The sequence below is a fragment of the Athene noctua genome, chromosome Z (assembly GCF_965140245.1).
Source record: "Athene noctua chromosome Z, bAthNoc1.hap1.1, whole genome shotgun sequence".
Classification (NCBI taxonomy): domain Eukaryota; kingdom Metazoa; phylum Chordata; class Aves; order Strigiformes; family Strigidae; genus Athene; species Athene noctua.
In genome coordinates, this window is record NC_134077.1 from 17,875,560 (window position 1) to 17,899,738 (window position 24,179).

The 24,179-nt window shown below is 38.2% G+C and overlaps 1 protein-coding gene and 1 long non-coding RNA gene across 4 annotated transcripts in view; one reads left to right on the forward strand and one right to left on the reverse strand.

Annotated features, from left to right (window-relative positions):
* Nucleotides 1-24,179, reverse strand: part of HCN1 (hyperpolarization activated cyclic nucleotide gated potassium channel 1) — a 200,980-nt gene that overhangs the window by 146,399 nt on the left and 30,402 nt on the right. The window lies entirely within an intron of this gene.
* On the forward strand, nucleotides 209-15,617 carry LOC141973829 (uncharacterized). The gene is made up of 3 exons (XR_012635603.1): nucleotides 209-320; nucleotides 13,540-13,605; nucleotides 14,933-15,617. It is a non-coding gene; the product is annotated as an uncharacterized LOC141973829 (long non-coding RNA).

A 24,179-nucleotide genomic window follows, 5' to 3' on the forward strand; every position in this document is an offset into this window, starting at 1 on the left:
ACCATGATTTTAACATATAGCTCTCTTCTGCAAATTGCTATATGGTCTTAACAAAACAAGTTTTTGCAGGATCAAGCCCAAACCTAACATCTAAGTAACTCAGTGATTAACATGCATGCCCAGCTTCAGCTTCAGTGACTTGAACCTGAAGGGAACTAATTCATGTGCTTAATTTTAAGCACAGTCACTGGGTCAGGAGAGGGTTGCCCAGCACACCAGCCCCTTCTTGTGAGAAATGCTCAGTTCTTACAGTGGAGAGGGACCACCACCTCTGCTGGGACTGTGCTGATCCCCATGTTCATGAACAGCCTGGAAAGCAGGTAAGAACATTTGCTGATAATCATTAGGGTAGTAAAAGCAAGGACTAGTTGAGAAGAATGCAGAAAGACATTCTAAAAATGAGTAATAAAATTATGGACTAGCTTAAATTTAAATGTAAAGGAATGCACAAAGTTAAAAAAACCTCTTAACTTCATGTCCAAGATGATGAGCAGAGTTAACTATTACATCAGGAGCAAGATTTTGGGTAATGATGGTCCCATGAAAGGAACAGCTTAATGCTCAGCTCTGGTCAAAGAAGTAAATCATATGTTGGAAATTACTGAGAAAGAGAGAGCAAAATAAAGATTATTGTGCTGTGGTATAAACTGTGGCTTTCTTGCATCTTAAATATTTTTGCCTAAATTGGAGACAGTACTCAGCACTCAGCAAGAATTACTTTCTAACATCTGTTGTCCACTATTATTCATAATCAGAAGAGTCAGACTTGCTAAACAAAATACTAGATTGCTATTAGCAGCACAGGAAAAATATTAAATATGACACTCAGTGAAAAAATTGCTTTGAAACAGTATCTTTACCTTAAAAACTCAGTGATTACATTACTCCTATTTTCCACTTCAAATATCAACTTCATCAGTTTTCTTTCAGAAACAAATTAAAGCAAATGTTCTTATGAAAAGCAGACAGAAGTTACACTTAAAAAAAAGACCAGTAGATGAACAGTACTGACTTTGAAAAGGAGCAAACAGCAACATCTCAATCATTTTACTATGATAATTTCATAGAAGGCTAAAAGTTTCCCAGAAGTAGACATCTACATTTCATCAGATGCATTTTATCCCACATGTCCATATAACTTTGATCTTGGCTTGAATCTCTAGGCCCTAAGAGGAATAGAAAATTAATAGTAACAACTATCAAACTTGCAAGTTACAGTAATATCTCAGTGAACGAGCTATTGGAATACAGCTCGAGTTGCTAATAGCAGTTATTAATTTTATTATGGTAGTTTATTATTCAAACCCCAGCAAAACAGCACGCAACTGTGCTGGTATTTTACAGACAGCAAAAGAAAACCATCCTTGCTCCATAGAATTCAAGAGCCAAAATTCAGATAAACCATAATAAGTGACCAAATTAGACTTGCTGGTGAGCCAGAATGGTAAGAAGTTTAGCAGAGTGGGTGGAGACTCAGGTTTCTACTTGCATAAACAAATTAGAAAGAAAAGAAAAAGTGTCAGGGAAATGAAGTCAAAACAGAATAAAAGATGGGAATTATCCTGCTGCTGAAAACCTGGGTGCCCTCTGATAGTGCCAGCAGTCCTCAACACAGAGATTACCTTTGTTTTCCCTCACCTGCCTCATGATGGCCTGGCAGCAACCCCAGCCCAACAGCCTGTGTGCTTTCAGTCTATGATGCTATAGCAAGAGAAGTATGGATCATGATACCACCCCTCTAAGTACCCTCCTCAAATAGCACCTTGGGACAAGGGTGTCAGAGTAGGGATACTGGAAGCAGGGTTTTTGGTTTTGGGTTTTTTTATTATTTTTTATTTCAAAACCCAAAGTGGTTCTGAAAAGGTTTATGAAGTAACTACATTAATGTGGTGTCACAGTAATTAAAAAGACAAGTGCAAATGAATGGCTGCAGGAAGAACATTAGTCTGTAAGCAGGTGAATACTGAGAAATACTTTCAGGGAATATTAACATTGTTTTTCCGTCAAATCCATTTCACTTCTATTCACAGTCATCTCTTTGCATTGCAGGAATAACTTGCCAAAGAAGGGCATTTTAAATTCATACTAGAGAACACTAGAAAACAGAATCGTTATTTATAGCTGGGAATACTTGTACCAGAAATATGACTGATTTTTTTCTGGCCAGGGAACACAAAAGCATGTGACCTATTTGTTCGGTCAAAATCAGCTGAAATTTGAAGACCAGATTCACTTTCCTTTCCAGCAGATGAATAAATGCTTTCAGAAATAATCCAGCAAATAGTTCCTACTCAATAAATTTGGAATAATGCCACATAAATAGTGAACAGGGAAAATTAGTTTTGACTGCTTAGTATTAATCTAGAGGAAAAATTGACTAATCTCTGTGTCAGAATCATTAAGCAAGCAGACAGGCTTACACTGTAACGAGACTGTTCTTCAAATAGCAGCAGGTCCCATATCATCTATTAGTTGTGTAACTCCAAATTTGCACTGTAGTGTAACCAAGCACTGTCAGGCATTAAATAAAGAAACTAGTATTTCTGGAATCATTTACAGATAAGGAAATTAGCATTTCTAGAATCAGCTGCATTTACTTGAGAGAGCAATAAAGAACCCATGAATTATTACATGTGAAAAGAGAGTTTCCAGTAAAATGTATCCAAGTTAATAACAGACTATGATGTAACAACACAATGTTAGGGATGAAAAGTAATTTATAGCTCTGTAACTTGAAATCTATGCTGCTGCTACTAAAGCACTGTGAATGCCATAAGTATGGCTGGAAAAGGAGTTGTGGCTTATCTCAGGTAGAGGAAAGGAGATGGACACCTCATGACGCTCTCTCTACATCTTACACAGCTTTTTCCCATGATATGTACATGCATACTCCTCATTTTTTTTCATTATAAACTCAGCACTGTTTAGAAAATTACCTATGGCTACTTTCAAAATCATAAAAATATGTTTCCTTTCTCAGAATAATGTACATTTTAGAATTTATTGTTCAAAAACTTTTCGAGTAGTAAGTGAAAAACAAACACCAAGAGTGTAAGTTCACATGTGATTTGAAATATTAATAAAAGCAAACTCAGTGCACACACTACAAAAAGTGAGAGCATTCAGCAAAATTCTGTGATAAAATGTATTTATGCATTCTAAATGGAGCCTATACTACTTGAATAGTTACAAAAAATCAGTAGCTTAATTTTCTAAATTCTGATGTGCCATAGATTAGATACATGTTAGAAAGACTCATCTAACAAAACTCTTTTGCCTGCAGAATGATACCTACTTTTCACTTTTCCTCTCTCTTCTAAGAAAACCACAGTGGTTCCTGGCTTGAACACATCCAGTCATATACCTTGTTTCTTTTGTTGTTAGTCTAGAAAAACAGAAGTCTACATTTTTCTGACACGCTAATGGAGTAGAATATTGGCGGAAAAAATTGACACAGAGTAAATTACTGGTGCTGCTCCTTCAAAGTTGTTGCCAGAACCTGACCTTGTGTTTCTTATTCCTCATTAAAAATGTGCATGCAATTAGTACATAATTTCTCTATTTCCACTGAGAGGCAGTAAGCCTTATCAGTACTATTCCATTGACTCTACAAGTAAAATTATCAGGAAGCATGTATTTCAGCTGCTGGTACACTGAGATATGTTTTTTGTTAGTTGTTCTGTACTGCTTTATAATTACGCTTCGTTTCTTTAGTTTTGCCTGTAATTAGTAATTTCTATTAGACCCAATACATACAGTCTAGCTTGTAATACTGTATATAAATAGAAATATAAGTATATTATGGGAAAAGTTTGGACGTATCAAAAAACTCCTTCATGGTGAACTAAACAGGCCAATACTATACCCTCCATTTGCCTCTCTAGCAGCTAACAACCTTGAGCAGACTCCTGCTTCATCTGAAACACTGTGATTTCCAACATCAAATGGAGCGTTTCAGGTAGTACTACAGTGCAATTAATGCACAAATACCAAATGCCATTTGATGCAAGATGTCTTAAGAACTTGCCAATGGATTGTATAAGATGTGAATGTCTTTGTCCTACTTAGCTGAGACAAGGGCATAGGATTGCATTATCTATTATAATTCAAAATCTGAAGTAAGTCTTTGTTGCCTGATCTTGCAATTTAACTGTACTGCTTTTTTTTCATCTTTCAGTCTTGTGATACTGTATTTAAATCCATGATTAGACTAGAATACCATCATTCGGAGGCTTAGATTTTGTTTAACCATGTCAATCGAGCAATATTAAACTAGATAATATGATTCTCTCCAATGTCACTTAATGAGCTAATGTAACTTTTTCAGTTACTTCTATGAAAACAGTGATGATTACGTTCAGTTTATTCATATCCATTTCACTTGCTCCTCCAGAAGATCAGAACACACAGATTTTATTCCATTTACTAGAAAACTGATGAGTGATGAAGTTCATGACTCAAGTAATGGATGTGACAAAATTTGGCCATACATATTAAATGTCTAACAATACCACATTGCTTACTGTGGAGAAATCAGGACAACATATTTTCCCCAAAGTCTTCATGTTGCTGTCTTCACGAACAGCTTCCATTTTACTAATCAGAAAATATCAGTCTTCAGTTACTATGTTTCAAGATTAGTTAGCAGCTTAACAGAGATGTGAATGGAGCTCAGTGTTAAATGAATACTGAATTACTAAAAAAAAGACCTAACAACCAGTAACTAGTCCATTGTACAAAAACTGTTTCCAGATGCAGACAAATAGGTTTACCCTCTCTCACTGACTCTTATCAGTTGTAAGCCATATGCTTCCAGCCTGTCCCACAGCCCACAGCCTCAGACCAAAGAGAGATGTCACATCAGTAGAGCTTGTGCAAAATGTAGCTGAAAGACAAGCCAACAGTAGTTCCTACTTCCCAATGAATGGACATCCCAATGAAAGTGAATGAGAGAGTAGAGAGAACAAAGGAAAGTGGGAAAAAACCAAAACAAAACAGCATGGCATAAAACCATTAAAATTCTTATTCCTGCTACAATAATGAAACAAAATCTAAACCAGTAAAAGCATGAAGATGCTAAACCAACCTCAGACTAACAGCAGAGTGATAAAATGAAAGCTCAGGCTGAGAACACAATTCTCATCACACCCCTGGAAGCATGGTCTGGAAGCACTCCAAGAGATAAGACTGTCTGAAAGCAGGATTACCTACACCTACAGCACCTGACCTGGAAAGATCCAGGACAGGATCCTGACTTCTGGTCGTGTATGTACATCTCTGAAGCACTATTTATTTCCTAAGGCTTTTTTTTTTTTTTTTTTTTCCCAGCCAGTTTAGTTCCCATACAACCATACCTTGATCACAGAATAGTGTGACCTCCTGTTCCATGCAAATACTGCAATTTAAAGGACAATCTGACATAATACCTAGATGATTATATCTAGTGTCAAGCAGAACATGGGGAAGTAGAAGTTGACTGAATTTAAACCACAGTTGGATTAATAAATACATCATTTAATCTTAACTAAAAACATAATATAGTTTTCCAACTTTACATAATTTTCAGTGTTGTTTCCCATCAAGCAAAAACTAACAACAGAGCAGAGAGCATTCTCCAGTATACTCCAGAAATACCACACAGTCATGTGGTGGCAGGGTAGCTGTCACTTTAAATGAAATAAAATTCCATGTCATTATGAACATGAAATAAACCCTAAGCTTCCATATAAATTTACAACGGATAAAGTCCCACTAAAGATGCTGCCAATTTCCTTAGGTTCTTTGAAGAAGATAATAAACCATCAAGGTATGTAAGGTTTTGTGACAGCCCACACAGCTTAATACTGACTTTCAACTTGAAACGGTTTGAGTATTTTAAACAAATGCAAAATATTTCTTCTCCTAATTCTCTGAAGGACACTTTGGTAGATCTTCTCAAAGTGACCTAATACAAAATCATCTAGGTTGGAAAAGACCTTGAAGATCATCCAGTCCAACCATCAACTTAACACTGACCGTTCTACACCACACCATATCCCTCAGTGATATATCCCTGGGCAGCCCATTCCAACGCCTAACAACCCGTTCTGTAAAGAAATGATTCCTAATATCCAGTCTAAAACTCTCCTGGTAAAACTTGAGGCCATTCCATCTTGTCCTATCACTTGTTACTTGGTTAAGTTGACTCATCCCCAGCTCTCTGCACCCTCCTTTCAGGGAGCTGTAGAGGGCGATGAGGTCTCCCCTCAGCCTCCTCTTCTCCAGACTAAACCCCCCCAGTTCCCTCAGCCGCTCCCCGTACGACCTGTGCTCCAGACCCTGCACCAGCTCCGTTGCCCTTCTCTGGACACGCTCGAGTCATTCAATGTCCTTTTTGTAGGGAGGGGCCCAAAACTGAACACAGGAATCGAGGGGCGGCCTCACCAGTGCCGAGTACAGGGGTCAGATCCCTTCCCTGTCCCTGCTGGCCACGCTATTGCTGACACAAGCCAGGATGCCATTGGCCTTCTTGGCCACCTGGGCACACTGCTGGCTCCTGTTCACCCGGCTGTCAATCAACACCCCCAGGTCCCTCTCTGACTGGCAGCTCTCCAGCCACTCCTCCCCAAGCCTGTAGCGCTGCTGGGGGTTGTTGTGGCCCAAGGGCAGCCCCCGGCATTTGGCCTCAGTGAAACTCCTCCGGTTGGCCTCAGCCCATGGCTCCAGCCTGTCCAGGTCTCTCTGCAGAGCCTCCCTACCCTCGAGCAGATCAACACTCCCACCCAACCTGGTGTCATCTGCAAACTGACTGAGGGTGCACTCGATGCCCTCGTCTAGATCATCAATAAAGATGTTAAACAGGAGTGGCCCCAAAACCCAGCCCTGGCGGACACCACTCATGACCAGCCGTCAGCTGGATTTAACTCCATTCACCACAACTCTTTGGGCCCGGCCATCCAGTTAGTTTTTTACCCAGGAAAGCCTGTGCCCATACAAGCCACAAGCAGCTTCTTTCACCAGAAGAATGCTCTGGGAAACGGTGTCAAAGCCCTTAATAAAGTCAGGGTAGACAACACCCTTTCCCTCTTCCAATAAGCAGGTTGCCCTGTTGTAGAAGATGATCAGGTTTGTCAAGCAGGACCTGCCTTTCATAAACCCATGCTGACTGGGCCTGAGCATCTGGTTGTCCCACATGCGTTGTGTGATGCTACTCAGGATGAGCTGCTCCATCAGCTTCCCGGGCACCGAAGTCAAGCTGACAGCCCTGTAATTTCCAGGATCATCCTTCTGACCCTTGTTATATATGGGTATATAACTGGCCAATTTCCAATCTGTCAGGACCTCCCTGGTCAGACAGGTAAATGATGGAAATTATGGTAAACACTGGTAAATGATGGAAAGGTGCTTGGCGATCACCCCAGCCAGCTCCTTCAGCACCCTCGGGTGTATCCCATCCAGTCCCATGGACTTGTGTGTGTCTGTGTGATGCAGCAGGTCACTGACTGTCTCCTCCTGGATTGTGGGGCGGTCATTCTCCCAGTCTGACTTCTGGCTGAGGAGGCTGGATTCCCTCAGTACAACTGGTCTTGTTATTAAAGATTGAGGCAAAGAAGACATTAAGCACCTCAGCCTTTTCCTCATCAATTGTTGCCATGTTTCCTCCCATGTCTAGCAGGGGATGGAGGCTCTCCCTCGTCTTTCTTTTGCTGTTAACAGAAACTTTTCTTGTTATCCTTTATTGCTGAAGTCAGATTAATTTCTAGCTGGTCTTTAGACCTCCTGATTTCCACCCTGCAAAGCCTCACAGCGTCTTTGTAATCACTGTGAGTGGCTAGCCCCTTCTTCCAAAGGCCATAAACTCTCCCTTCCTCCCCGAGTTGCAGCCAAAGCTCCCTATTTAGTCAGAGTGGTCTTCTCTGCTGTCAGCTTCTCTTACAGCACCTGGGGACAGCCTGCTCCTGAGCCATTAAGACTTTCTTCTTAAAGAGTGCCCAGCCTTCCTGGGCCCCTATACCTTCAGGACCATCTCCCAAGGGATCCTGTCAAGCAGTTGCCTAAACAACTCAAAGTCAGCTCTTTGGAAATCCAAACCATCAGGAGTCAGCGCCTCACGGAATTAATAAGGGAGCATTAATGGGACTAGTTTTAGTAACAATATAACTAGTTTTATGTAATAGTTTAGCAAATTGATAACTTCATGATGATGGAGGTAGGCCTGTTTCAGGCTGAAAGACCTGCCTCTGTCCCACAGGACATTTGCCTGAACCACCACAGTACAGACTGTATTGAATGCAGAATCCTACACTACTCCAGTCTCTGTGTTTTGTATTATTTACCCAACCACATCTGGGTCAAGGTGAAGGTATGCATTCAGGGGCACAGCTTTTAGGATGGTTTTGAATCCTGTTCTGAAAAAAATTCCTTGGCACAATGAATGGCATAAATATTAGGTATCATGAGTTCTCCCTAAATATCATTTCCATGGTAATTTTTGTGCTTTCCATATTATTGCTTTTTACTGTTGCAAAGAGCAGAGAACCATTAAATAAAGTACGCTCTAATTGAAAAGTAAAATCCAGACAGCATCAAAAGTGTTCCAGGCAGTATACTGATTTTATCTGTTCCTGAAAATGAGTCATTGTGTTTCAGCAAATTAATGGTCACCAATCTTAGTCTGCATAAAAATCTGTTATGGTTTTATGTGACTCAGTAGAATATTTCATTTAAAAAAATTTAAAAGTATTTCTTTGGGAATAAGAACACCACTTCTTCCAACATTTCCTGGAGGAAGAATGAGGAGGAACTTAAGGAGTTGACAGTGTTGAAACAGCCTGTCTCTCAATTAAAACCAAAATGGTAACAACTGCATATATAACAGTGCAAATGAAAAATAAAAGTGAAATCAAATGTTTTGATTTTGTCATGCTAAAATATTCTATCTTAATTGAAGATTAATGAAGCAAATGAAGCTTTAATGAAGCAAAGAAAGATGTCAAAATCATGAAGTTCTTCACAAACAGAAGTGCTGAACAAGAGACTATCATGCAACTGTAGGTGCTGTCTCTTAAAGTCACATCCTGGACATATGAAATTGTGGTCCTGCATTTACTGAGGTTTCTTTGCCATCATCCTCTAAATAAAAAAAAAAGCAATGACTTTAAGATGTGAAAGTGAATAACTTCACTCAGAGTGTACTGGACTAATAAATAAACACAAATCTGCATTGGGAAATCAATCAATATTAAAGAGTCATAATTAAATTGTTCCTATATTGTCTTTTTTCATGGTTAGATTGCACATGAGATCTACATGAACACACAACATACATATACGTGTCTTACCTGTAAATAAAGTCAACTAATTTATTTTTCCAAGCTAATAAAATGACCTTTGAGATCATAAATGATAAAAATGAGCTTTGAGCTAAAAACATGATGTTGCTTCCTATTAAAAAAAAAAAAAAAAAAGTAAGCAGTAACTGAAAGGTGGTGGGCGGTAGCATAAAAAGGAAAACAGAGTAGTCAAAGCTGCTGTAAGGATGGTGGTTCTGTGTCCCATTGCTTTTATGACAAAAGACATATTTCCCAGTAATAGTGGTTGAAGCATCTCTTGTTTCTTTTTTCTAGCTGCAGGCTGAAAAAAGCAAATGGACTCTTTTCTGACTTTTCAGAGTTACAAATATACTCTGTATCTCTTTAGTACCAGCAATCAAATCAATCGATCTCAATGGAACCAACAACACTCCTGAAATACAATGATTAAATTTATCTGAATTTATTAATTTGCTTAGATTTGAAGGGCTATTAGTAAGCAAACATTCCATTATAAAATATATCAAATGGTCACTTTAAAGAGTTCACAAATAATAGAGAAACAGAATTATTACAGTGCATTGGCATCAACCATTTTCTCAGTGATGAGCACGTGTTCCAGAGCACCATTAGTATTATCTCTTCGTGAGCTGCCAACACTGACACTTTAAAAGCAACTGCTTCCACCTCTTCTGTCACTGGTGGTTATAAACACCTTAGAGTAATGTGACAACTGGCAAGGCTCAGGAAGGCAAATGGAGAAAATTTAATTTTCAATGGAAATAAGAAGGAACACCAATGAAAAAAAAAACCAAAACAAAAAAAACCAAACCATACTAGTTTCAATTTCATACTGAAATTTTGGAATAACATGCACACATAACATCTGTTTATCTTTAGAAATGAGCAGGAAAGGTCTTCCTCATCCCAAAAGCCTCTACAACTTCAAACAAAACACAGACATTTCTATGTGTAACAGGCCCAAGACATTCTTGCAACAAAAAACAAACAGGGAGGCATGCCTCCCTGCACAGCATTTATCTGCGATGACCATGGATCTGTGATAAGGAATAGATTAATTATGTAGTAAGTAGTTGCCTAGTGAACAAAACGGAACTGCTTTAACAGATCAAAAAGGGAGTTGATAGTCATCTGATTAGCTCAGGCCAGTCACTAGGGAGTATAGGAGCGTAGCTGAGCAGGGACTTCATCTGATTCTCCTGCACTTTAAATGACTTATCTCATTTACTGAACATTAGTCTTTTTGGCATCTCCCTCTCTCTCTCTCTCTCCCTCCTCCCTGCTTTGATGAAAAATATTCAGATCTGAGGTTTTTCCTCACTAGAGAGCTATCATCAGTAGCATCACACTTTTTTTTTTTTTTTACGTTATTATTATTATTATTTTTGGCAACCATGAACTGGCATCCTCTGTTGAAAGCTTACATTTGCAGAAAATGCCAGCTCTAATTATCCTAGAGCCTTGACTTATCACTGCCAAAATAAAGGCAAGATTGGCATGTCACTTGGGTGTGTTACAGCGCAATGTCAGACATTGCTACTGCTGTTACTGGAATTGTCTATGGTACATAAAAATAGCAGAACGAGAAAAGAAAATCCCTACTAATGGGTAAGGAATATTTAACAGTCTAATTGCAGAATTGTACTTTTGTTGATTACAGTAACCTCTCTACTGCCTTCTACCAAAGAAAAACAAAAGGTGGACAAAATAACATCCAGGACCTAACAAGTTATATGCATGGAACATGTCATTCATAATGGACAAAAAATATTCTTAATTTTGAATATGTTTTTCCAAGAAACTGAAGCTTGCTGGCCTTATAGCTACCCAACACAGTTGCATTTTTCACTATTTTTATATCCCTAATTGAACTGAAAAGAGAAAATTGTATCATAAAGCATCTTCAAGGAAGCGTTAAAACAGACAGACCTCCTGGGAATTTCCCAGTGCCCCCTCCCTCCCTATACACTTATTCATGGGATTCCCTCATAATTGTATCTTGAATATAATCACTGAATTTAAGATGTTATGAAGAAAAAAAATAACTCAGACCCAACAAGGCTCTATTTGTGTTGAAAAACTCTGAAAAAGCTCTTTTTGAAATAATATTTGGTGGGTGATAGTCTTTTAATACAGGCTATTAAAAGCACATGAAGCCTCTGTTCTCTTTAGAATTTGCTATATTCAAATTCAAGCCTTCAAACTGTCTTCAAAGTATTCTGTTTCAGCCCTGAAACCTAAAAGTCTGTTAAATGATCCAAAATTCAGACTAGGAAACAACGATGTTCCCAGCAGAACTGAATGTTTCACAACGTTAATAAAACTTGGATTTCTTTAAAAGGTCTTTAATAAATAATAAGAAAACTTACCAAAATAAAACCATTCATGTTACATAATACGTCTGCAGAGGAAAAAAAAAAAAAAAAACAACAAACCAACCAACACAAAAAACCAAACTAAAAATGAAACAATCAGTTCCACGTAACTTTAGAAATAAGATTTAAGAAACAAAATATTGAACTGGCTAGCATTAGACAGTGCTCACAGAAACATTAACAGAAAGGAATAGGTGATCTGCAAGGCATACAGCACCTCCTATCAACTGCACTCAAATGCAACAGAGTGTAAACTTACTTGCCTAAAAACTGTAGCTATCTCAAACACATAGTAGATGCAGGGTACATTTAATACTGGGCTTGTTGTGGGCAAAAGGGAGTAAGATCCGCAGAGCATCAAAAAGAGCTTATCTCTTAACAGCCTATTCAAGTTCTTAAAAGACCTGTTAGGTACAGAGATAGCTGTAACCCCATTGATCTTGGAGGAAATAACAGGATAAAAAGATAAAGAAGTGTGAATACTGATGGATCAAGGATCTGTGATAGCTGATCTCCCCTACAAAGAAAAAGAACATTTTAGCCATCCTTTCTGGCCACTGCTGAGTCCTACAACCTCATATCCAGGACATTCCTAAAAGTCACAAAACAAAGTGAATTTGTAACACTTTGCTGAAGAGTGGTGCTATAGCACCAGGGAAATCACTGACAGCAATTAAATGTAAGCACTGGTATATATTAAATATCATTCTGGATTGCTATAAACTATGTCAAGGTTATAAACCAATCTGCATTACCCTGAGAATGCCAAACCCCAACTGGTTCCCAATTTAAAAACTGCTGAACATCTAGGAATTGGTTGAGACAGGGCAATATAACCTTGTAGCTTACAATGCATTTTTACATGCCAAGGACATCATAGCAAACAAGAAACTGTTAAGGAAGGGGAATCTTCAGCTGCCTACTGATTTCAGGAATCTCACATTTGGAAGTCCACTTTGAGATAACATACCTCAGTCCTTCAAGGAATGAAGGAAAGATATGGCAAATCAAGAACCCCGTCATGTTTTGGGAAAAAACAAACAAACAAACAAACAAACAAAAACAAAAAAAAAAATCCCACCCCAAAACACAACAACCTTAAAAGGTTGTTGATAGTGCATAGTATAGGCAAAATCAGCCAAGGTCACAGGACATGTGCATAATCACAGTGCAATAGAAACTGCATGTGAAACTGGATTTCAGTGGAAGAAATTGTAAACAGTGAAAGAAACATTAACTTACAACAGACAGAACAGCAGCCTTTACTACTGCTGGTGCACTTAGCATGACTAAAAGGCAGAGTACAGTATTTTCACATGCCAGCAAAGACAGTACTACGAATTAAAAAGCTGTTATTTAGGGTAGAAATGCATTTTGAAGAACAGTAAAAAATAAAAGATAACGTCATGTCAGGCATTGCTCTAAAGGTATGCAGATTTTTACCTTAGTCTTTTTAATCTAATACTCCATTTTTCTGAGCTATTTTGGCTCACTGTTTCTTCTCATACTGATTAGTTATCAGGGCAGCAACTCTGTGTCAGTGTTAGACCATCTTTTATCATTTTTCAATTCCCAATAGTTCATCTCATCACACTTTCAACCAAGAGGTAGATTAAGTCACTAAGCTCCTACAGAGAGGTGCTTTTTTACGCATTATCATAAAACTTCACATTGAGCACTTTAAGTTAAAAGGTTTATTAAAACGTGCTTTTTTCATTGGTCGAAGTAGTATTTTTTCAAAACTAGATATAGTAACTAGAAGGTTAGAAATCTAGAAATGGGCCAAATCATCTCATGATTTTGAAATATATCTATCCACCTGAGAGTTACAACTAATTTTGTTCTATCTACAGAGTAGTGTTCATCAACTAATGCCAGTGAGCTGATGAACTCTCCTCCCCATATACAGGAAATCTATGGTAAGTCTTTCAAAGCACACAAAACAGAATACATAACTGGTTTTCAAGTACAAATATTTGATCTGCCATGGAAAACACTGTAAAATGAATCCTATTTTATCATTCTTTGCCTGCTACTTTAGAAATATTCTGAGAATCTCATCTAAGGTAATAGAATGCTATCAGTACTTCTGCAAAGCTCTGGCATAGTCTGAGAACATGCTTTACATTTAAACTTAAGAGTAACTTAAAAATAAAAATTCGAAAAGGCTAGATTTATTCTTCTATTCCATATCTAAAACAGCTTTTCAGCAGGCGTATCTATTTTTCCTGTTGCACAAGAATGAAATGGGTCAGCAAGGTAAGTCTTGAGGAGACTCCAAAGTTTCCATCAGTAACAGAAAATTCTGTAATATCCATTAGAGCAGTCTCATTGAATTTAGTTGAGATGAACAGGCTGAATCACTGAATTAAAAATATTATAAGGCAAAACTATATGAGCTTTACCTTTTCATTCTCTCCAGGTCATGCACCTTTTCTTCTGTGCACAAGTAAATTCTCAACGCTATCACTGGCTAGGAGCTCAAGACTAGCTCTAATAGCCAAGTCTAAGAAGGCCCCTATTTTGAAGTGTTTGCTCTCCAGTGCTTAATGGGTGTCTGGGCTCCCTGCCCAATTTCTGGAGAGAGATGGACACTTCGGATGGTGCTGCTAAAAGTTGTAATGGGGAGTGCAGATCTGCTGACAGCTAGTTGATGGGAAATGTCACAGTAGATGCACTGACCTTTCTGTGTGTGTCATGAAATAGTCATTCCATAAAACTGCCATATACCCATGCTGCCTCTTGTCAGTATGAGTGCTCCCACCATGAGGGCAGAGCCACACACTCCATTAAGCGCTTGGCTCAGCACAAGGAATCGTGTTGAGTCAGGTAGGGCAGTGTGCCCAGTGCAAACCCTGTCCCACGCCAACCCTGCCTGAAGCCCTTCAGACCAAGGAGAGAAGGGATTCCCAGTCTCCTCCTTCCTTTCTTAAAGACATTAGTGGACAATATAGTACACTTTCTTGGACTTGTTTCCTTTTATAAAACAAAACACTGCTACTATAGGGGAAAATTTTTAATGGGGAATAAATATGATGATTGCAACAACTCGACATTTTGTAGCTTACATCTGGGATAGCTTGCAAATGTTTAACTCAGCAAATATGACAAGTTTAGAAAACTGATTTTCTCTCTTTTGTTTTCAACTGTAAGAAAAGAAACTGAAGCATATGTCTTCTTGGTATGCTTATTTATACTAGTCTAAGTAAAAACTGTCACTAAACCTCTCATGCTTTACATCTTCAGCTATGGAAACAGATGAGGAACTTGGAGCTACAAACTCAGTAACAGGATTTCACCCTCCACAGCCACTGCCTGTGAGCACAGGACACAGAGCACAGGCTTTCTGTCTTTGCAAGACATTTATGTGACATAAAGGAAGAGGTGGGGGACTGAAAAGATATTGGAGGATAAATGCCAGAGGGCATACTTCTCAGTGTGAAAAACCAGCTGGATGTCACTCAAGTACATTTGTAGCTCAATTTAAAAACAAACTACAGTTTGATAACATAGGTAGAACAAAATCAATTACATCTAGTAACCTTCATTTTGTTCTACCTACACGTATATTGTATCCATGTAAAAGATCAGAAATGTGAACGTGGTAAAAGCTGTTTAACAGATTTATATCTCTGTATTCCTAAATCATATTTTCAAACATAAATCAACCAGTGAACAGAATGATGTCGGGCCCCAAAATAGTATGTACCTACTGCACACGCAAAAAGTTATATATATGCAAACAGAGAGGGGAAATGGTGGAAATACTGCAGTTGAGACACTTCATTCCCAAGTATAGTGATCACAACAGTCCAGGTCAGCTGCTGCCTACCCATGATGGGGTTGGGGTCTCTGTGTGTCTGACCCTACCTGAAGTCTTTTAGGTAGCTAGAAAGCTGCTTCTACACCTGTCCCAAACTGCCCTAAGCAACCCAGACAACCAAAGATTCATGGACCTCCAAGAATTAGAACAAGGCAACTGACCAGGCTTGATGACCAGCAAGAATATTCCTTTGTAATTTATTAATTAATTCAGTTATTAGATGATAATAATATTGCTGCAAACCTGGAGATACCAGTCAATACTGGAGTCCCAAAACATAAACACAGATTAAAAAATGGTGGCTGTTAAGAAACATTAAGAAAAAACTAAGCTAAATCTAGTTGAAGATTAATAAGTCTTCAAGAATTCTTGAAAGTATTAGACATAGTGATTTCCAGTGTCCTAAACTGCCCAAACTGACCAGACATAGTTATGATTTCTGTGATCAGCCATTCTTTCCATAATAACAAAAATGAAAATATTTTTTAAATATTTACACATAAAATTAATAAAAGCACTATTTAGCAGATTAAGTAGAAGTTACTTTGAATATACTTTCTCTCTTATGAATTCAGAAAGCCATTTTCTTGTGAGGTGCCACCAGCCTTGTTTCTTTTTCACTGGGCTGATTCAGATGAGTATTTGCGATGACAGGAACACAGTCAGGGGAGAAACAAACGGAGTTTTCAGCTTCCATCCACAAACTGGGTGTCAGTGTAGTGGACACAATTCAAACAGGTCTGTGTTACCACCAGTCATATCACTTGTATAATTTTCACATAGCTTAAAATAAAACATGGTAATCAAGGAAAGTATCACAGATGAGCTTTCTGATACTGGTTTTCTAGATAGCAGCAGCTAACAAGAAGCATCAGTTACAAAGAAAAAAGTAATGTATGGGCATGAGGTTGCCTGCCCCTTCTGTTGCCAGACTTTCTTTTTTTTCCCCTTCTCTCCCTCTTTCCTAGCTTTAGCACACATAATGATTAATACAACATTACATTTTTTAGTATATTTAGCACCGTAACATAGAGCTAGAGGTGCACTGTTGTTCCAGAAAGCTCATGATGAAAAAACGAGAACTAAAGGAAAAAGACACTTCTCAAACATGTATAACAATCCTGAAATTCAAGCATTAAATATCTCATGACTTAGCAAAAAGTTACAGCTTTTTTATTGTGTGAGGAATTATTTTGCACTGCTCAGACGACAATCCACTACTGGGCTAAATTTTCTAATTCTGAATGAGATAATCACTACTTCTAGAGAACTTTATGATATTTACATCAGAGAAAAACTTTTACAGAAAGTGGAAGGAAACCCATAGGACCATAGTCATGACTCATGTGGGACTGTCTGTAAGTCTCAAAACTGTTTAAATGAGGAGAGAAACAAATTTCTGTACTCAGACAACTAACAACTAAAAAATTTAATTTTAGACACTTCCATCTGTATTTCAGTGATGAACTGACCATCTTTCATTGACCATTCAAAAATATCAAAAAGAACCTGATTCACTAGATGAACCATCTTAAAATAGCTAAGAGGTCAAATAAAAAGATGTTCACATATCTCTGTAACAGATAATACCCATCATTTATGCTAGTGTACTGTCACAATGATTTCCAATTCTTAGCTCTAACTAGGTTGTTAACACAGACATACATAGTTTTAAAATTATGATGGAGCTGAAGAGCTCATGTCTTCAGCTGGTTTTCAGACTATGTACACTTTACACAAAGGCTCCATACACATCTAAAAAGGGGAAGACAGAGTTTCCCAAGGCAAAATCCAAAGCTATCAAACTTACTTTCGCACCCTAAAGAGCCCTAGTCTGGCTGCAGCAGACAGCACAGGAATTGCTGTGTCAGAAGGACAGCATCCAGTATAGCTTCTGTCAAATGCTACCACTTCTAAATATTCTGCTCAGGTTAAAAAAAAAAAAAAAAAAAAAGTGCTTCTACCTCAAATATAAACTTACTTAACTGTTAAACAAGAGTTGACAAGAACTAGTAAGTCAATCAATTATGTTAACAGAAGGAAAAACAGTCTATGTAAAAATCTTGATGTTGATTAATTTTATTTTCACTAGCTTCCATGGAAAGAACAATGGAAGGGTTAACTGAAAAGGAAGAAAGCATGCAAAATTCTATTGGAATTTGGTTTATAATTATTTTAAAAATAAGCTATTTCTTAATGGATTTACTTTGATTAAAAAGTGACAGTGTTGGCATCAATTCTATTCATGCAAAGTATTTTGACACCTTAATTTCCAGTGCCTGTCAGTTACTATGTCAATTAAGAGCCCCAATAAGCAGACTCATTTCTTTTGTACTATTTTTAGATAAATAAACATAGATATTTGTGATATGCAAAAATCAACAGAAATAAAAGTAAAAATCCACATAGGTCTAAGCTGTGTATTAAGCTACCAAAATTGTCACATAATAAAAAGGACAAAGAAAAACACTTTTATGGCACAGGTTGGTTTTGCCATGGGCAAAATAAAAGATGGGAAGAAGAGTGTTCATATGATCGATGCTGAAGGAAAAACAGTGTTTTGCTTAGTTCACCACAAAATCTTTGCAAGAAAAATGTAAGTTACTTGTTTGGGTACAGTATCTTACAGTTTTTGTGATCAAAACAATGCAGTAGTTCTAGAAGTTACCCCTTGTCTCTTGAAATTATCTATCAGTTGCTTTTCATTTTTTTCCATTTTCTTGTTAAAACACATATGACATTAAATTTCCCCAGCTGGAAAACAATTCTCATGTGGGATGCCCTGTCATTTTTGAGACAGATGAAGACATAATTCATGTCTTAGGTTGAGGGAAGAATTGATCATCCTGAAGAGAACTACTACACCTTATTCAATAATGTCCTTTGGGAATCCTACAGGAAGGTGCTCTTAAAAACAGATTAACTTTAAATTACACCCAGAATTTTTGCTCATCAGGTTGAGGTTTTGGTCATCAATCTTGTATGCCACTATCTTAAAAGTATGAACAGAAGCATCAACTCAGCAGCAAAACTTAACAGTTTTTACTGGAGATAAATTTTGCTGGTCATGAGTCTCTGAATATTGCCAGTTACTTAAGGTAAACTGAGCATATATGATGCATGGAGAATTAATCTAGAGAGACAAAAATTGTAAATAGGACTATATTCTTTGATTTCTATTCAGAGGTACAGAAATGTTGTTAGGAACCTTCATACTTGAAGACATATTCACATCAATATGTACATCCACATTTGTTTGGATTACCATTATTTACTCACTTTTTTTTTTTTTTTTTTTTGGACAGTCACATCTTTCCTCTCTTCTACAGGCAGCCCAATTGTACAAAGTCCATGGCTCTTGCAAAAATTACATATCATAAATATCATAATTAGCCATTCAGTTGCTTTCAGTTTTTTCGATGGTTTCTCCAATGTATATACAGGGAGAATATACACGTGCTGTACAGGGCTTTACTGTCACAGCTCCTCACCTAGGAGAGCTCACTTGGATGCAAAGCAGAAACTTCAATATTGCATACCATTTTGTCACACCAAGACTGAAATGACACCAAAAACACTGCATGGCAGAGGATCCCACCAGATCAATAACAAGTTACATTCACTGGAAAGAAAGGCAGTGAAACAACAAGGCACAATATCAAGTAAGTACATGCATCGTTAAGCTTGTTGCTATTGGTTCTAAGAACAGAGAGGCTGAAAAAAAGAGCTATTTAAAGAAAATAATAGAAGAGAACATTCTAAGCCTAGACACATGGAAAGGCTATGGCAAAACACATGTCTAGGTTAAGAAAGATTAAAACGGTGAGAAATAAAGCATGTTCTCAGTGCAGCATGGTGAGGAGAGTCTAACAGTTCAATCACAGCCTTCATTTTGTGCTTGGAAGCAAGAAGCATAATCTCTGAATTAGGTTATTTTCCTGTTCTTTTCAGGTCACAACTATATTTAAATCATACATTACACATATGGGATAATTTTATGGTTATTTGAAATAAACTCCATGAGATTCAGGTTAGAAATAACTCACTAAATATAACTTACAGCTGGAAAAGCCATTCGTACACCACCATCTCAGTTCCTCAGCCCACTCTGAATAGGTTTATACAGTTGCACCTTACTCCCTAAGTGTTTCACTCAGACCATTTTATCCTTATAAAGCAGAACATTGTTCCTAATTAACCATTACCCACTATTCCATTGTCCTCAGTAGAAGCCTTAACAGTAGAAACCTACTTAAACTTAAGTACTGTCCCAGGTATTTTATTACATTAGAAGGTAGTCAAATTTGATCAAAATCAGAATATGATCCTCAACCCAGTGACATGCCGTAAATTCTATATCATTTCACTCCTGGGTTTATTTGATAAAATGCCCAGATGAGCTAAGGAATATGACAGACTGTGAGAATAAACAAAATCAACAATCATGGATGGTCTACCCAGCACAAATTCTGCAGATACGTCCCTTTTTTACCTCTCAGAACTTTCTAATATGAGGAAATGCTCTCCCATAAAATTCACCAGCACACTGTTCTCCACATACGAGAACAAGAGAATGCAGTGGTGGAGTCTGGGGAGTTTTTATTTCAAAAGTTGTTCACTGCACCAGAAAACTTTTTCCTTAAAGCAGAACATATAAATATATCAACTTGCAATCTAAAGCATTATCTTTCCACCCTTTAATACATGATTACTTAATTTAGAAATGAAACGCCCCTTGTAGCCAAATGTTAGGAAAAGATTAAAATTGTTCATACCTAGCTTCTACGTGTACACTTTTCTGATTTATTTTTCGTGTATAACTTTTTCCTCAGCTTTCAATGACACCCTGTAAGGACATCTTGTTGCTTTCTTTAATAAATAAATAAATAAATAAATAATGTATTAAATATTATTACAGTGGTTAAAAGTCTCCCATTTCAACTGATAACTGGGCACATTTTACCATGTAGACTAGCAACCTAGCTTCAAATTTGTTTTCTAAAAAATTATTTTAAAAGTAAGTTTATTTAGGACAGCATAAAATGGCCATAATGTATCCTTAACAATCTCTAAGTATTACTTGCTCTAGCAGCTACATAAAGAGAATAAAACAAGACAAAAATCTGTGCCAAATCTAAGGTATTTAAACTGACTTCTTTATGTGCAAAGATCTATTGGTATTATGCAACCAAACACAGAGGGGAAGGATCTTACAAGGCATTAGCGACAAGCTGAGAATATCCTTTAGTTAAATTCCTGTTGCTGAGTAATTTAGAAGTGCAAACAGTCATTCTGAACTGGTCACCATTAACACAAAGATGAAAATGCAGAGCTACCTGAATGGATTGTGTTTAGCCTGCAAAGAACAACCCTAAAATTGTCATTCTTGTTAAAATATATTGGAAGAAACTGAAAAAATCCAATTCACAGGTTTCCCTTCTGTCTCATCCCTGCAGGAAGCAGAGGTAGCTTGTAACATATGCGCTCACCATGGGAAGGACTCTGCAGTATTGCAGTGTCCGAATGATGAATCCAGACCAGGGGCTGCCCAAACAGCTCTTTCACCGTTATCACCTCTTTAGATGGCTCTTCAGCTCCAGGGAGGGAGTGGGATGACACAGTTTGCAGCCAGCAGCTCTGTCTCACAAGAGAACTGAACATCCTCAACCTCCCTGCCTTACCTCACATGGGATGTATCCGTCAGGCCATTACCCTGCGCATTTATCTATGCAGGCTTTCTGCTTGTGTTAAAAGCTTAGGATGGAAGAACAAGAGCCTTTTTTTTTCCAAATCTGCAGCCAGAAGTAATGTGTGCAAGATCTAGCAAGTGCAAAACATGGAATTATCTCCAGAATGGCTTAAAAAATAATGAACAACAAATTAGACTTTAACAAACTCTTCTAAAAAAGCTGTGTTACACTTCAGTGTCAAAGACAGGCTGACTCAGTTCTGATCATTTTCAAAACTGACTGATTGGCATTACCTAGATATGCTACTGCAGGGGTGAACCCACCTTCTTGGGTCTACAGCCAAGACTCCCATCAACAGGCTCGTTCCCATAGAAGCCAAACAAAACCCATATAAAGAAGAAAACATTATCTTCCAACATTTGAGTTCAGGGAAATTCATTTCGGGCTATGTTCTACATGGTTTATCTCCCAGGGAAAACATCATCACCACACAATTACTCTCTTGGCGCAGGCACAACAGAAAGGCAGCTCAATTTGCACAGTCTTAAAAAGGGGGTAAAAAGATGAAGCGAGACGCTACACTCATAATACTTCCTATTTACTCTGTAGGGGCATGGGTTATTCTTTCCATGAAAGTGATTATGTGTATACCATAAATTAGAAAATTAAAAACCAGAATATTCTATGTCTTGCTTGCATTTCAGTAATTGGTTCCCCTATAAATGTTCTGTTATTTTTCAGCAGTTAGTATTCTATTATTTGGAGACCATGGATCATAATGCCTTCTAATTGTCTCTATCAGTTATGTATATTTTCCTACTGTTGTACAGAATTTAAAGAGTGAAAAATAAAAACCTGAGAGTATGCTCAATCATCTGTCACTGATATTTCATGGATGTATGCTTTAGCTGCAATCAAACATACCTTTCTCAAAGAAATAATTTTCATTGAAATAAATGACAAAGGACAACTGACCACACTTTACCCATCTAATGTTAAAATATGGATAGTTCCATGTAAACAAAAGGGTTTATGTGAAATGAGTTCCATTATAATTTCACATTTGGAACATTACCAGTTTAGTAAAGATTGTATTAGGTGCTCTGTTTAGCAAACCACAGATAATAGCCTTGCAAGTTACATGACAGAGAAGAAAAAATTAACAGCATTGAGGCTAGCATACCTATGTAAGACTGATTTTTGCTCCTATAAAAATCTTTCAGTTCACATGTTCTTTAATTATTTTTTTTGTATTATTTATGTATCTTATCAATTATTTTAGTTCTACCCATATAAGCAAATTATATTTAGCAAAATAGAACTACACTATCAAGACATTAATATTGACAGCCACAACAGCATCAAAGAAACTGCCTTTACGCTAATTTTAGGTAGAGAAGGAAAAGAGCTAGTAATCAGTGTTGTGGCTCTACAGGATCAGAGACTGCAGATAAAATACCTTGCTCTCAATTGCTGTCATAGAGACAGACTATCCATTAGCCAACCTCTCAACTGAATTAGGAAGGCATACCAGCACTGTGAATCTTAACCCAGTAACAAACTGACAGCCAGTCAACTTTGAGGCACAAAAGGAACGTGCTTCCTCTGGGGAGCCTGACTGAGTAACCCTCTGCTCTGATGAAGCTACAGAGCCCCCCTTCTGCTATAGCTATGTTGACCAAGAAGCACTCTCAGATTTTGCAATTCAAACTGCAAGCAAACAGCATGGTTTTTTTTTCCTTCTGGATTACCCAAGAGGTGGAGCTGGTCTGCACATGTCAAGCACACAGGACAACAGCTTCATCTGACAGGGAAGACTGCAGGCCAAGGGGAAAGCCTCAAGCAAACCTCACAGGTGTTGGAGATACAGCCAAGCACAAAATGGAGGTCAGCTGTGTAAGACAGCCACAAGCAAGGATCTGCACACTACACACTAAACAACAAAATGAATAATTCACCATGGTTTGCATGCTTACTTAGCCCTGCTAGGGAACACTGTCAAAAAAAAAACCAAACAAACCAAACCTGTGAGACAGCTCGAGCTTTTGATATTTCTCATTGATATTGATCCACAAAACTGGATCCCAGCAATAGACCTTACGTGAGAGGTGTCCTAGTTACAGTGAGTGGTGGGGGTTTTAGTAGCTGGGGAGGGGGCTACAGCAGTGGTCTCCTGTGAGAAGGTTCTTGAAGCTCCCCCAATTCCATGTTGGACCCACCTTTTCACCAAGGCAGGGCCGATTAGTTGCACCTCCGCAATAACGTATTGAAGAAGGAGAATCTGGAAGGAGTTGGGGGAGTTGTGAGAACATCTCTGTGAACACTGAGGTCAGAGGAAGAAAGGAGGAGAAGAAGGGCAGGTGTGCCAGAGCAGAGACTCCTCTGTATCCCATGGTGAGACAACAGGGCTGCCCCCCATCCGCCCATGGGGTTCTACGGTGGAGCAGATGTTGATCTGCAGCCTGTGGGGGGCTCCATGCTGACCCAGGTGATTGCACCCGAAGAACGCCAAGACCCCATGGGAAGAACACCCAACTGTTGTAGCTTGGCTCTGACAGAACTGTAACCTGTGAGGGTGACCCACACATCCATGGGAGTGACTCATGTCAGAGTTTGTTGAGAACTGTCTCCTGTGAGAGGGGGAACAGTGGAAGATGCCAGAAGTTCTCCCCTCCCCAAGGTGGAAGAAGAAGTAGGATTGATTGTACCCCTCATTCCCTGCCCTCTGCACCGCTGGGGGAGAGGAGGAGATATCAAGAGTAAACCTCAGCCTGGGAAGAAGGGAGTGGTGAGGAAAGCTGTTTTCAGGATATGCTAATGCTTCTCAGGGTCCTAGTCTGTCTGTTACATGTTGTTGTTGTGTTGTTGTTAGCGTTTGTATTAAATTTTATGTTCTTTTTTCAGTTCCCCTAACGAAACTGTTTCTTGCCTATGCCTTAAAGGATGAGGTCATCCCTCTCTGTCTTTATCTGGATTTCCT